Genomic DNA, 15,673 nt, shown 5'->3' with positions numbered 1-15,673 from the left:
ACTAAGACCGCCTTTTGGTTGCAAGACCAAGACCAAGCTTGCAAGAACAAGACCAAGACCAAGACCTAACCTTGCAAGACCACGCAAGACCAAGACCGAACCTTGCAAGACCACGCAAGACCAAGACCAACCTGCAAGACTCTTGCACTTTTTTGAGAAAAATTGGTTTTTATTATTTAACTTTATTTTTTTAGTTCAATAATATATACTGACATTGTAAGAAACCTTAAACAATATCGAATTTTTAAAATACATAATATTTTGGTTATATTTTTAAGTCGTTTTGATTAAGTCAAACGGTTTGCATTTTCTCAACCTTCAAAGTGTCCAAAAGGCAAGTTTTCAAACGGCGACAGTTCAAGGACAATTGAAATTACTTGTAAGACAAAAAAATGTAATTATAGATAGGGTAATCCATTTAAAAAAAATGCAATTAAAAACGGTTTTTATGTACCAGCAGTTTTCGCTTTTTTGTCTAATAAAAATACTGACACTTATTTCAATTATTTTCGCATAATCGAGGGAAAATGTAGGTCGTTAAATTTAAAATGAATACAAAAAATATCATAATAGATTTTGAAAAGGGATTCACAATGCTGTGAAAGCATTGTGGCCTGAATAAAAAATAACTGGTTGTCGATTGTAATGTGTCAAGCTTGGTATCGCAAAATCCAAAGCTTAGGTTCAGTTTCTGAATATAATGACAAAAATTCCGATACTGGGAAATTTTTAAAATTATTTTTTGGATTAATTTTTTACAATCAACGAAAGTTGGAAGTTGAATTATTTGTGAAAATCCCGGATGACAAACGTGTAAAGAATTTTACTGATTTCATAGTTGAAAACTATTTGGAAGAATCTAGGTTTTCCCCAGAAAGGGCCAGTAGTACAAATAGTATGTGCCGCACTTGAAATGCATGCGCATCATTTCAGTGTGTTTTAAATTCTAGTTTTTACTACCCACATCCGAATATTTTCAACTTTTTAAATGTCATAATGGGTATTCAATCCAAAAATATGTGAAAATAAAAAGTGCGAATAGCTCGTGTTACGAGAGCAATGTAGTTTAAATAAAATTAAAGAACTGCAAGATAACAAATTACAGAATTAAGCGTTTATAACTCCCCATTAGGTTTAGTTATTATGTTATAGTATTAGGTCTATAAATAGGTATGGTAAATATGTACGTATTTACTAAAAAGTATGTTCTAGTTAGTTTATAAAAAAAGTTAATTATATTAAATAATGATTAAATAGAGTAAAAAATATTTGATTTTTGTGTTCTCTTAAAAAAATTTAATTTATGTTCTTAAATTTGACCCTCGTAGGATAAATACTACAGTGTTCGAGTGAAAGGAGCAGATCATTATCTGTTAACAACTATAAACCGTTTATCCCTTTTCGTAAAATCCGTGAATTGAAGGTCCCCGACCATTTGTGGCACCTTTAAGAAGCTCTTTTTCTTTAACATTTTATTAAAATACAGGGGCAATAAACAATAATCCAGACTCAAGACGTGGTCTGAAGGCAGGCGGCAGTTATCGACAGCATGCAAAACACAACGTGACACAACCGAAGGCCGGCAATTGCAACAAGGGTTGTAAATGCAGGTTTTTCCTACTGATAAACATTACCATTATAAAAATATACTCTAATCTCTTTATATAGAGAGAAATAATTAGGTCATTAGGTGAATGTATAATGTTAAAATTGGTATCCGTTTGAAACTACATTCTACATTCTGTTAAAATTTTAAAACAAAAAATATAGTTTCATTCTTAACATCTTTATTTATTTCAATGTATATTTTATTCGAAATTGTTTGGTTAAAATTATTACTACCAAAAAAGCAAGACCAACAAGACTCTTGCAGCAAGACCAAGACCAAGAACAAGACCGGCTAGTGCAAGACCAAGACCAAGACCAAGACTGCCTTTTAGCTGCAAGACCAAGACCAAGACCAAGCTTGCAAGAACAAGACCAAGACCAAGACTAGCCTGGTCTTGGTCGTGTTCTTGTTTTGCTCATCACTACTTCATACATACCTACACCATTTTTTTGGTTTTTTTTATAAGCTACATTTTTGCTACGAATACTTTTTCGATAAAATACATACTTGCTTTTATAGATATTTGTGAAAACCGCCTATAAACGTATTTTTTTTTGTTGAAAAATGAACATGTTCACTCGCAAATAACTCCAAAAGTATTGACTTACTGAAGAAACTGTATAGAAAAAAGGTTGGTTAGAGTTAGTCAGTTCATTCACTTTCGGTATGTTCTTGCATCCCGGAGAAGGGATGGCTTTCACTCCCCAAGTAAAAGCAACCTTGGGCTCAACTCCAAAAGTGAAGTAGATAGTCAGAGGAACCTAAATCCAAATTTTCAAGTAAAGTCGTTGTGGAAAATTATACTCCAAAATGGTCATCTACTGGCCTATAAGTAAATAAGAGTTTGATGACGTTAAAACATTGGATACACTTTTTTATTCGTCGGTCACTGCTCGTTATGATACTACTAGTAGACCAATATAAGGTTGTTAAAGGTTGAGCCTGTGTTATTAATTTTCATTATTTTACCAAATTAGGGGTTTGCTCAGTATACATTAAAAAATAATTTATATAATTGTATAAGTATTGCAGAATTAAGTTCAGTTTAAACATAGATTGTCAGAATTGGCTAATTAGAAATAGTGGGGTTCATGAAAATGCAGCCCTGGATATGATTTTTTTTTGGCATCGTCTGCAATTTTTAATACAAACAACAAGTCTGAAACTTTTCTTGGAACCACTTTCTGGTAACATTCTTAATATATTGAGCCGACGAATAAAGAAGACGAAAGTGACTCTACAATATGCAGTCACGTTCCGTCTATTTGTCTAGGAAAAAATTCCAACGAAAGTTGATTCCGTGTTTTCAAAATATGAGTAAAATGAAAAATTAAAAATTCTCATTCTCCGGAGGATAATCTTTAGTAATTGCACATTAACTCTTATGATTTGAAGTATATTACTTCTCACGCGATTAAGAAGTTTTCAGTTCTCCCTATTTCAATTTTTATTTCCTGAGAATTATTACATTCTTCATTTAACATTATTATCTCAAGTAAAGAACTTTTTTGTGCAGTACGATGTTATTTAAATACACAATATTCTTTTATTTTTTGTCATTTTGCTTACTATAAGGAATTTTGTCTTACAGTAAGGTTTCATGTTGTACCGTTCATTCGCAGTTACTTTGCGGTTTATTATATTATGTTGTGCGTCTTCGTTACAATCTACCAGCAGCATTGGTCTTGTCTGCATAACTGATATTGTTAAATCTTTCAAAGATTCATTGAATAATATCTCCGAATACGTATTACACCGTGAAGGTGACCACCAGCCTAACTGACTCCTCAATTTACACAAAATTCTTTGAAAAACTCCTGTTCTGTATTAACTGTTGCCCAATGATCTGCATAGAGATTTATTGTAATTTTTGTGATATAATTTTTGCTAGTATCTCATTGATTTGTACCATCAATAAAGCATGCGTACATATGACGTGTTCTTTGGATGAGAGCTTGTGTGCTGAACAATGCTTCTCTATAGTATTCAACTAGCGTTTTTCTATCTTTCAATGGATTCAGTGCAAATAAAATCTCTTCCTTTCTTATTTTATGTCCTTTTAAGTCACAAGCTATAGATACAAAATTGCTAAGTGCATCCGAAAAGGGAAATAGTTCTTTACAAGATACTAGATACTGGTTTTAAGTCATTTAACAACTTCTAACATCAACTATTCAACCAAATATAAATATTTCCAGTATAGACCAGGGCATTAAAAAAACACCGGGTAAATCGATTTTTAAATACATCACCTAACGACTTGCAACTGTTTGTATTGTGTTCGGGATGACGTCTGAAAAAAAAGTGTACAATAGAAAAATGGTTCTTCTTCTTCTTCTTTAAGTACCGTGCCCAAATTTTTAGGCGTGGGTAGCTTCCATAACAATTTGCCGATATCGTTCTCGATCTTGTGCGGCATGTAACAATTGATCTGCTGATAAGCCAGTCCATTGACGAAGGTTTCGGAGCCATGAATATTTCTTTCGACCAATTCCTCTTTTTCCGTCGATCTTTCCATTGAGTATTAACTGCAGCATCCTGTATCTGCTACCTCTCATTATATGCCCCAGATATTCAAGTTTTCTCTTTTTTATCATCTTCATTAAGTCACCTTCGCCTTGACCTACTCTGTTTAAGACTTCTCTGTTTGAAATGCGTTGAACCCAAGATATTCTGAGCATTCTACGATACGACCACATCTCAAAGGCTTCTAATTTGTTCATCACGTTAACCTTCATGATCCAGGTTTCACATCCATATAGTAATACAGGATACACATAACATTTTAAGAACTTGATTCTTAGTTGTAAGTTCAGCTGAGAGTTGCTCAGAATAGATCTAAGTTTCATAAATGCTCCTCTTGCAATTTGTATACGAGTTTTAATTTCTTCATCCGGATTTAGTGTCTCGTTTATCCAACATCCTAGGTATTTAAAATGGTTAACTTTTGTTATTGATTCATCATTGACAATTAGTTGCATAGGGCCGACGTCTTGTTTACTAACCACAAGTAACTTTGTCTTTATTGCATTTATGTTAAGTCCGTTATTGGAGCATTCCCTAGTGACTCGATTTATAAGGAATTGAAGATCTTCGATATTTTCAGCCATGATCGCGGTGTCGTCTGCATATCTGATGTTGTTAATAGTTTCTCCCCCGATTCGAACTCCACATTGTCCTTCCAAGGCTTCATTAAAAATTATTTCTGAGTATACGTTAAACAAAGTTGGGGATAACACACACCCCTGTCTGACACCTCTTTGAATGCAAATTTTGTCTGTTTCTTTTCCGTCTACCAGAATAGAAGCCTCTTGATTCCAATATAGATGTTGTAAAAGTCTCAGATCTTTATCATCTATTCCAATCATTTCTAGATATTCAAACAACCCATCATGTTGAACTCTATCAAACGCCTTCTCAAAATCTATAAAGCAGACGTAAATTGGTTTCTGTACTTCCCATGATCGTTGAAGTAATGTTAACATTGAGAACAAAGCTTCCCTTGTTCCCAATCCTTCTCTGAAACCGAATTGTTTGTTTCCCATTGTCTCTTCACATTTCTGCTTGATTCTATTAAGAATTATCTTAAGAAGTAGCTTGAGAGAGTGGCTCATGAGACTAATTAGTCTAAAGTCTTTACATGATGATGTATTAGGTTTTTTTGGGAGTGGAATAAATGTAGACTCCAACCATATCTGTGGCATCATTCCACTCTCGTATATATGGTTATAAATGTTTGTTAATTGTGAGACATTATCGTCATCCAGAAGTTTGAGCCAGTCTGATGGTATTTAGTCAGGGCCTGGAGATTTCCCATTTTTGCTCTGTTTGATGGCTTTCTCTACTTCCGCTTTTAAAATACTAGGACCAGTATTAGTATACTTTGTGGTGTTAAGTGGTGGCCTCGTATCCAGGAAGAGCTCTTTTATATAGTTAGTCCATTCTTCCTTTTTTTCATCCAAGTCGAGAATTATGTTACCTTTGGAGTTTCTCATAAAGTGAGGAGTTCTTTTTCTCTGAGTGTAGGTAATTTCTTTAAGCTTTTTATGTATATTAAACTCGTCATGTTTTCTTTGTAGTTCTTCCATTTCACGACATCTTTGTTCCATCCAGTCCTCTTTTGCTCGCTTAACCTCGTATCTTATTTGTCGATATATCTCTCTATACCGAATCTCGTCTTTGTTTTTCCAATTTCTTCTTTGTTGAATAAGGTCTAGTATTTTATCGGTCATCCAATCCTTTTTCTTTATTGGGTCTTTTTCTGGTTTCAAAACTTCGTTTGCTATGGTGACCATGGCGGAATTCATGATATCTAGATTTTGACCGATATTTTCTTGTTCAGATCTTTCTAACTGTTTTTTAATCTCACGATTTATCTTATTTCCGAACTCATCTGCTATTACGGCATTTCTTAGGAGTCGAGTATTAGGTTTCTTCTGCGTTGTGGGGGCTTTTATTCTTTTTAGTTTTAGTTTGAATCCAGTACAGAGCAGATTATGGTTAGTTGCTGCGTCTGCACTTGGGTATGTTTTTGCAGATGTAATACTGTTTCTAAACCTTCTATTAATGATAATGTAGTCAATTTGATTTCTGACTATCTTTCCCTCTTGATCAGCTGGAGATTTCCAGGTATATAGTCGTCTTTTAGGTTGCTGAAGCAAAGTATTTGCAAAGTATCATTAAACAAATAGCAGTAAACAACGGCTATAACGAACAAACAGTTAACAAAATTTTAAACCAAAAACTCCATAAGAAAGCCCTGAAATTAGTGTATCCACCACAGAAAAAACCCAGTACCTTCTGCTCTCTTACATATACTGGCAAGATAACAACAAAAATTGCCAGATACATAAAAAAGAAAGGAATAACACCAGCTTTCAGAACTAACAACAACTTAAGCAAATATATTAAGAACAATAAAAGCCGAAAGAGAAAACAACTACAGAGTGGTGTGTACAAACTAACTTGTGGTGACTGTCCGAAAACGTACATCGGTCAAACTGGCAGAACTTTTGACAAACGGATAGCAGAACACAAAAGGGCTTTCAACAATAGAAAAACAGAAACTTCTACATACGCACTTCACCTTCTAGATCATAATCATTCTTTCAATGAATAGTTTCAAATTCTGCATATTCAAAATAAAGGCATTAAGCTATCTTTTTTAGAATCTATGGAAATTAATAAACTGAAAAATACAGATATAATTCTGAATGACCAACTCGAGACAAACAGCTCCCCACTCCTCAACCTCTTCAGTTAAAGACTTAAAAAGGCAAACACATTGTAAACTATATCACTTGAGAAAGGCACTCTGCCGAAACAGCTGTAGTCAGATAGTTGTAATAAATTTTGTGGAAGTATAGAAAACAAACGTTTTCAGTGTTTTATTGTTAGATAAAATGAACTTCCATCAAGTAACGGTCGAATCCATCAATTATTTAAAGTATTTGTTATAATTAGAGACTGGAAAATATGCACTAAAAAATGTCTAAAATATGCATGCAATATGCATTTTAAAACAAGCTGAATATGCACAATTAACATGCAAATATGCATTTATATATGCACTTATTTTTATATGAATAATTTTATGGTTTACGTTAAATACATAAATAAATAAAAAATAATAAAAATAAATAAATAGGTTTGAATTTAAACCAAATTGTATTATTATTTCTTAATATATTTTTTTAACTTCAGGTTTTGTGACAAATAAAACGGCAAAATATTTTATTTTGACCACAAGATAAATAAGAGTACAATAAAATAAATGTACATATTTTTATTGTTACAATATTGATTCATATTTTCTAAACTAATATTATAAAAAGAGTACAATAAAACAAATTTACATATTTTTATTGTTACAATAAATAATCATATATTGATTCATATTTTCTAAACTAATATTATGTCTTCTATCTGTTAATATTTGTTTATAGGCAGAAAAAGATCTCTCAACGTCACAAGATGTAATTGGGGCATATTTAAACTTTGCTATTAGAGACGGATCCATATTAATATTTTCATCGAAGTTTCCAAAATTGATTATATTATTTATTGAACGCAATAAAGTGAAACCCTCATTTTTGTTTAAAACGTCATCAAGTTTATCTTTAATTTTTACTCCAATTTCCCCATTCAGATTTGTTATTTTCTGTTTAACCGAATCAACAATAGACATACTATTGTGAAGACATAAATTTTGAGCCTCTAATTTTGTAATTGAACTTTCAATGATATCGAAATTCGATTTTATATACAACAATTGATTTTTAATAGACTTTTCTTTAAAAATATTTTGACAGTTATCAATAGCGGTACAAGTCGGATCAAAACTTGAAATAACGCTTTTGATGTCGTCGTAGTGTTCAGATAAAAATATAGCACTTTTAAGCCAAGTTCCCCATCTGGTTAATACTGGTTCTGGTGGTAAAGGAATATCGGGAAGCATCTCCCTATATACCTGTACACGTAGTGGTGCTTTCAGAAATACTTTTTTTACATTATTTATTAAGGTGTTTACATTGGGAAATTCAATTCTAACTTTCTCTGCAACTCTGTTTAGGCCGTGCGCCAAACATGTACAGTGAATTAAATTAGGGAAAAAGATTTTAAGATTGGATGCAGCTTTCATCATATATGAGGCGGCATCACTAAGCATTAATAATATTTTTTCAAATGGTACTTGATCAGGTAAAAAAAAATTTGTTAGGGATTCGTTAACAAATCTAGCTATTGTAGCATAGTTTGTTTTTTCCAAACATTTTACACTAATTAAGTATGAGTTTTTAAAATCGCCAGAGTCGTTAAGAACTCCAACAATTAGATTCGCAATTTGTCGACCCTTTGTATCCGTTGTTTCGTCGACGGAAATCCAAAGATATTCGGCTTTTAACTGATTTTTAATACTCGTCATCACATCTTTGTAACATGCACTGACATATTTTTTCCGAAGAGTTGAAGAACTTGGTATTTGAGCTGGTTTATCTTTAATCTTGCAATAAGTTTTTAAAAAGTTTTGACACGATTTATGTTCTAACTTGTGCAGAGGGATATTGCAGTTCAAAAAAAAATGGCATAAATCCTTTGCAAAGGTTTCTTGCCCAACTGACGTATTCTGAATCTGCAAACTGTTCTGTAGAATCTGCTGGCGAGGTTTATTATCATTTTTTGATAGCTTAGTTTGGTGAAGTGAAGTTTTTATGTGTTGAACTACTTGGAATTTCTTTTGACATGGAATCTGGAATATAATGATAATGATGTTTTAGATGTTTTCGTAAATAGATACCTACATTAAAATGATCAAACTTTTTAAACCTCCCCCAATTTTTTTTTATTTCTCAAAGTGAAATTGAAATCGTCAAACAATAAAGTACAGTCAGTGTACCGTAGTATACAGGGTGGGCCACTCTCAACACCTCGCTCTGTATAAGCCAAACCGTTGCGAACTTTAAAAAACAGTTTTTGAAGAAATGGGACGGTTTGTCATTTTAGAATAGACAGACACATAGATGTGCAAAGAAGTTTGATAAGTTTAAAAATCTATTGAAGTGGAGAACGTACCTTTTTATCACAAATGGTGCAAAACATACTTTCACTGTCGATAACTTTTAGATGATTGTTACTTCCAATCCAACTTCTGAGAAGACTTGATTTTTCCCTTGCTACTTTAGGCATTTTCACAATAATAATAAAATGATTTTTTTACACAGTATAGTCAATAACTTGCAATCACAAAAGTTGAATAATCGGCGATTGATTTAAGACTAACCATTCATAAAATAAAATAATCTATCCTACCCTTAAAATGCTTAAAATTTCGTTTTGGTTGGTTTTCCCAGAATAATTCATAGTTGGCCGACACCAGCAGAAAGTACAGGTAATATTTGTAATGTTATTCAAAATATAATCGGTATTTACTTAGGTAATTTGTAAATTCTGAGAAGTCTATAAATCTTAAATATCCGGATAATGATACCTGCAGCTATAAATAACGCCCATTATGTTTATGGGTACAACAACAAAGGAGCTTAACAGCAAAATATTTACTTTCACATTTTATTTTAATGGATGTTGATGTTACTGATATATACCTTATTTTTAAATGGGGTAGAGTAAATTCCCATCAAAATATGCATTTATATGCTCTTAAATCTCCAAATATGCAAGGCATATGCATTTATGAAAAACATGAGAAATATGCAGCATATATATGCATATGCATTTTGCATATAATCCAGTCTTTAGTTATAATGCATTTCTCTTCTTGGCAGAACTGTATTAGTCTTTGCCCTCTTTCGTTCCTTTCTCCAAGTCCATACTTTCCGGTTATATCTTGTGTGATTTCGGCACCAACTTTTGAGTTGAAGTCTCCCATAATAATTGTAGCTTCATGTTTTTTTGTGCTCCGGAGAATTTGTTTAATTTCGCTGTAGAATTGCTCGATTTCTTCATCTGGTTTGTCAGCTGTTGGTGCATAGACTTGTATTATATTAATATTCAGCAGTTTATTTTGCAGCTGAATCATCATGATACGATCATTGAAGGGGACGAAATTTCGGATACAGTTACGAATTTCTTCTTTGACAATGATTGCGACTCCGTTACGTCTGGGTCCTTCTGCCTTTCCCGAGTGGTATACAATGTATCCATTACTCTCAAATATGTTTGACCCTAGCCATTTCGTCTCGCATATACCTAGGATAGGAATGTCTAGTCTGGCCATTTCTAGCTGAATATTTTGTAATTTTGCACCTTCAAACATAGTTGTTACGTTCCACGTAGCTATCTTGTGGATTTCCACGCCCAGGGGTTTTCGTGTGTTGACGACCTGAGAGGCCCCGTGCTCTCGTTGTGATCTTCCTCCCCTGCCGGATCTTGGATTCCGAAGTCCATGATCATTAAATGTATGTATAGTTTCCTTATCTGTCATGGGAAGCTGTACTAGAGATATCCACAAGGATCTTTAATGTAGTGGTTTCTCCTGGCCTTCTACATCCTGATGCCGTTGACCATTTCCTGGTTCCTCCGCCTTTGAGACCGATTTCTCGGTCTCAGGACAACAGAGTGCCCTACCACTCACCAACTCATCCGCCCGAAGCCGTTGGTCAGTAAGTGGGGGATTGCTTATACCGGCAATCATTCGGTGAGAAGTATTGATAGAGTGATAGAAGTAAAAAAAAATAGTGACCCGTCTGCCCTCGGAAACCTAATAGCCATTCGGGGTCGGAAAAAGTAAGAATTGGCCAAGTGAGGCCGATAGGAAAGATTAAAGAAATTTTACTCAAGACAAGTTGAAAGAGAGTAAAATGTGAAGGCCCTCATGACTCGCCAGATGCGACTCATGAGAGTATGAGTATTTTTCACCTTTTGTTCCCGCTCATACATCGGGGTGTTGACTACACCCTGCTGGCTTGTCCAGCGTACCATAGCATGATGCAACGAAATGCATGCACTCCCATATAATTTTGGAGCCCACACATTCCCGACATCATGGCCTGACGGTATACATTGCAAATACATAATTGCATTTATAGTGCATAAAATGCTTCGAAAAGTGCATAACGTGTCAAAATCAGTATATTTATGGCCAGATATTGTTACTCGGGGGTTTTTGTGGTCGCTGACCAGGTCAGTTCTGATGTCATATTCGTGTTCAGCAACCCCAAAAATCCCTCGAGTAATCTGTTTGCATCAATTTAGTGCCGAAAGCCAGCGCCGGATTAACCATTAGGCGGAACTAGGCGGCTGCCTAGGCCCGGGCACTTGATGGGGCCCGCATCCCGCTCAAATGCGTTAATTAATATTGAATTATTTAAACAGTATGTAATTAGAAAAAATTGTAGAATGTTAAATAAATCAAAAAGGGCTAACTGAGACAAAAAAAAAAAGAGAATGGTTAATTTATTATTTCCAATCAAACTCAGTATTTTGCTTTGTCTTCTGTCAAATATCAAGAAAATACAACCGACGTCGAGACAAATTAAGCAGTTATCTTCAAAGGCATTTTTATATTCCATGTTCTAATCATTACCTCAATTTGATAATCAATTTTGCAAGCAAATTTTGCTTAGAAGCTGGTACATAATTATTTTGGATTGGCACGTTTTTTTTTTCAATTTCTACTCACCGATGCTCCTTATAGTCCATCCACTTATGGTAAATATTGCAAAACCTACGGATTTTAAAGAATCTTATGAAATTTGGCATACGCATAGCTAACATGTCAAAGAAAAATTATTGTGCCGATATGTGTTTTTGCTCTAAGGTTGAGTCCACACCTTCTCGGGGGTGGAAATTATAGCGTCAAAATACTTCCCGAAGTGGATAAACTGACTAAGCAACTTTTGTTCAATAGAGTTTTTTTATCAAGTCAATACAATTCGAGTTATTTGCAAGTGAATGTTCATTTTTCAACAAAAGAAAACACATTTTTAGACGGTTTTTCGCAAATAACTCAAAAAGTAAGTATTTTATCTAAAAAAATATTCTTAGCAAAAATATATCTTTTAAAAAATTAAAAAAATGGTGTATGTGTGCAGTCTTTAGACCATGTAAAGGCAGAGTTGTAGCTTATGAAAAGTAGGTTCTTATTCGTCAAATTCCAAATCGAATATTTCAACGTGAAATAATCAAAAATTGAAGCACTTTCATGGAAAACTCATCATAACTTTTTTAAATGTTTAAAATAAGCATTATTCTTGTTTTTTAAAAAAGTTTCTAAAATAAAAAGTAAGCAAGATACGCTCAGAATAAAGTTGATAATTTTTTAGGGTAAAAAACTGGTGAAAATAACCACCTAATTAGCATCCCAAATGAAATTAATCCTTACCGCTTCACAAGCTACTTTACTTATGTATTGTTTATATGCTCTGTAAGTTTTATCGGTATAAAGTGCTTATTTATAAAAGGGCTGTAGTAGAAAGGCTTTGAACAAGTCACTAATCGCGAGCGTATGCAATTTTTTTTATTTAGCTTAATGCCTCGACAACGAATGGCCATTGACATGGTACAGTGGATTTTTCCAATCAGGTACCTAGTAATGTGTAGTGTATGTGTTGAGTAAATGTCTTGTTACTTAGCAAAGTCGACGTCATTGTTTTTGCGGTCCCTCTGGTGAGTTCAGATCCCACAAGGATAGAAACTATTTTCATTTAATAATTTGTAATAAATGAAAAATTCTCTACCCAGGGTATGCAAATTTTGAACAGTCATATCTTAACCAATTTTTATCTTCAAAAAAAAAGCAAAAATCTGAAATATTCAGAAAAACAAAACCTACATATTTTTACTCTTTAAGTTATTGTTATCACTAATAATTTTTAAGTTATTTTGAAAAGAAAGACATTTTCTTTCAAAATTTCAAAAACTTTGTTTTACTGTAAATCCCAGTTTTTTTTTTAAATATAAGCACTGTCAACCGGTGAAACTTACAGATCATATAAATAATATATAAGTACAAACTGGGGGGTGATTTTCAAGATTGTTTTGCAAAAAAAGGAATCAACATTATTTTCAACTTTACTTGCTTAATTTTGATACTAGAAACGTTTAAAAAAAAACAAAAATAAAGCTTTTTTACACTTTAAAAAAGTTGTGATGAGTTTTCATTTTTTGGTTATTTACTTTGAAATATTTGATTTGGAATTTGTCGAATAAGAATCTACTTTTCAGTAGCTCCAGCTCGGCTTATAATACTGGGTGTACATACTTCATACACATACACCATTTTTTTACTTTTATACACGCTACATTTTTCCTAAGAATATTTTTTCGATAAAATACTTAATTTTGGAGTTATTTGCGAAAAACCGTCTAAAACCGTGTTTTTTTGTTGAAGAATGGACATATTCACTCGCAAATAACTCAAAAGGTATTGATTTAGTAAAAAAACTCTATAGAACAAAAGTTACTTAGAATTAATCAGTTTATCCATTTCCGCACTTATTTTGAATGTATGTTTTTTCACTCCCGAAGGGGCGGCACTCATACCCAGGGCAAAATGACATATCGACACAATATCCCTTTTTCCTTTGGCATAATAGCTATGTACTATTAATGAGAAGTTGTTGCTAAATGTCGGTTAAAAGACTTGTATACTAGATTATCAGCTAGATTTGATGCGGTTACAGCAGTACAAAATGTTATATAGGAAAAGTAACTACGTACTTCCAAAACAACATAAATATCTGTAAATTTGTTTTAAGTAAATGGTCGGCTATAAAGGGGCCTACTTCTTATGGCCGCTTAGGGCCCCATGATGCCTTCTTAAACCGTCACTTCAAAAGCCCTCGAAACTCCAGAAGATGACATGCCTCAGAAGTGACCCTGGGCACCACTTGCTCCGAGGGTCGGTTCTGATGACGTATTTGTATTTAGGATCCCAAAAACCCCCGAGTAATCTGTTTCCATCAATTTACTGCCGGAAACCATCGAAACTCTAGATGACGTACCTTAGCAGTAACCTTGGAACCAAGTGCTTCGGGGAGTTGCTTCTGATGACGTATTCATGTTCAGCGTCCCCAAAAACCACCGAGTAACAAAACCTGGCCCTTAATGGTGATATGTTTATGCACTTTTGGATGTATGTATTCCATGCATTGTAAATGCAATTGAGTATGCATTTCCACCCGTTTCTCTATTGAAGACTTTTTTACAGTCACAAAGTCGATAGGTGCTGTATTTAAAAATCGATTTATTTTTTCCTAAATGCCTTGGTCTTCTCTAAAGCAGCTTAAAGTTAACATTCCTCCGAATCGAGCTTCCAAATTAATAATTGCCCCAGTAATTACACCGAACAGTATTATTATTACATTTTGACGAATGCTCGAGACTAATGCAATCAATTTGGATGAGTCTCGGCGCGGTGAGCTAGTCGTGTGTTATGCAGAGTGTTTCATGGTGTGTGTATATGTATACAGGGAGTTATTTGTGAACCACGCGTCACACCGAACACGCTCTCCTTTCAATCAACCACTTAATTCCTACGCAACAAGCGGACAAATTGCTTCGGAGTGCAGATCACTTTACAAAGACCGGTGTTTCGAAAATTTCAGAGAAAGCTATACATTCCACGTCTTTTAACTTTTGACTGATTTTATCTACCAGTTGGTAGTCTTAAAGAGTTTCATACATTAGTAAATAATTGTTAGAAAAGTTAAGTTTATGATTGACAATTATAATTTATAACTTTAAAGTTAATCTCTCTTTTGTTTATAGGGCACTCAATGAGGGTATTTGGCTCCGAATTCCATCCTACTACATCGATTTACTTGATATGTTCACATAGTAAGTAGGGAATAGCTCAAGAAACAAAGTCTACCCTATGCCGATGTGCGCTTTTATCTTGGGGGTGGATCCCACCCCTTCTCGGGGGTGAAGAAGGTTTTGGTTAAAATAGCCACGAAAAAGGCTAGAGACCCTAATTTTAAGTAAAAACTGTTCTATGATTATTTTTTGAAAACTCAATACTTTTTGAGTTATTCGTGGTTGAAAAGTGGCCATTTTCACTGAAAAATTACACCTTTTCGGACGGATTTTTGCGAATACCTTAAAAACTATGCATCTAACAAAAAACTATATAAAATATTTCTGTAGGTTATAAAAAAAACAAAGAGATTCGTTCCTTCATAAATCTTCTAGTTAAAATACAAAGAGGAATATGGTAGGTAAGAAGCGTTTGTTTTTTTTTGCTGCATGCTCAAATCGGTGTATTCAACTTGAAATAACAGAGAAACTGTCGATTTTAGGTGTATAATGATACTAATAATTTTTGTAGTACTTGAGAAGACCTTTAAAATGAGCAATACTAATTGTCGATTACATGCAAACTAAGCGAGATATTCTGCAAAAAAGTTACTGAATAATGTATTTTAAGAAGAAATGAGAAGTATATTTAACCCCTCATCCATCAGAATTTAAATACATAGTTTTCCTTCTACAATACTTTTTATTATAGTGTTATTTCTATGTTCAAAAAGTTGGACTAGATTAAAATTAATGGTTTTCGAAAAAAATAGGATCAAATTATAGAGCGCATTTTTAAATGTTCCTAAAAAT

Source organism: Diabrotica virgifera, chromosome 7, assembly GCF_917563875.1.
Source record: "Diabrotica virgifera virgifera chromosome 7, PGI_DIABVI_V3a".
NCBI classification, from domain to species: domain Eukaryota; kingdom Metazoa; phylum Arthropoda; class Insecta; order Coleoptera; family Chrysomelidae; genus Diabrotica; species Diabrotica virgifera.
This window is presented reverse-complemented; position numbering follows the sequence as displayed.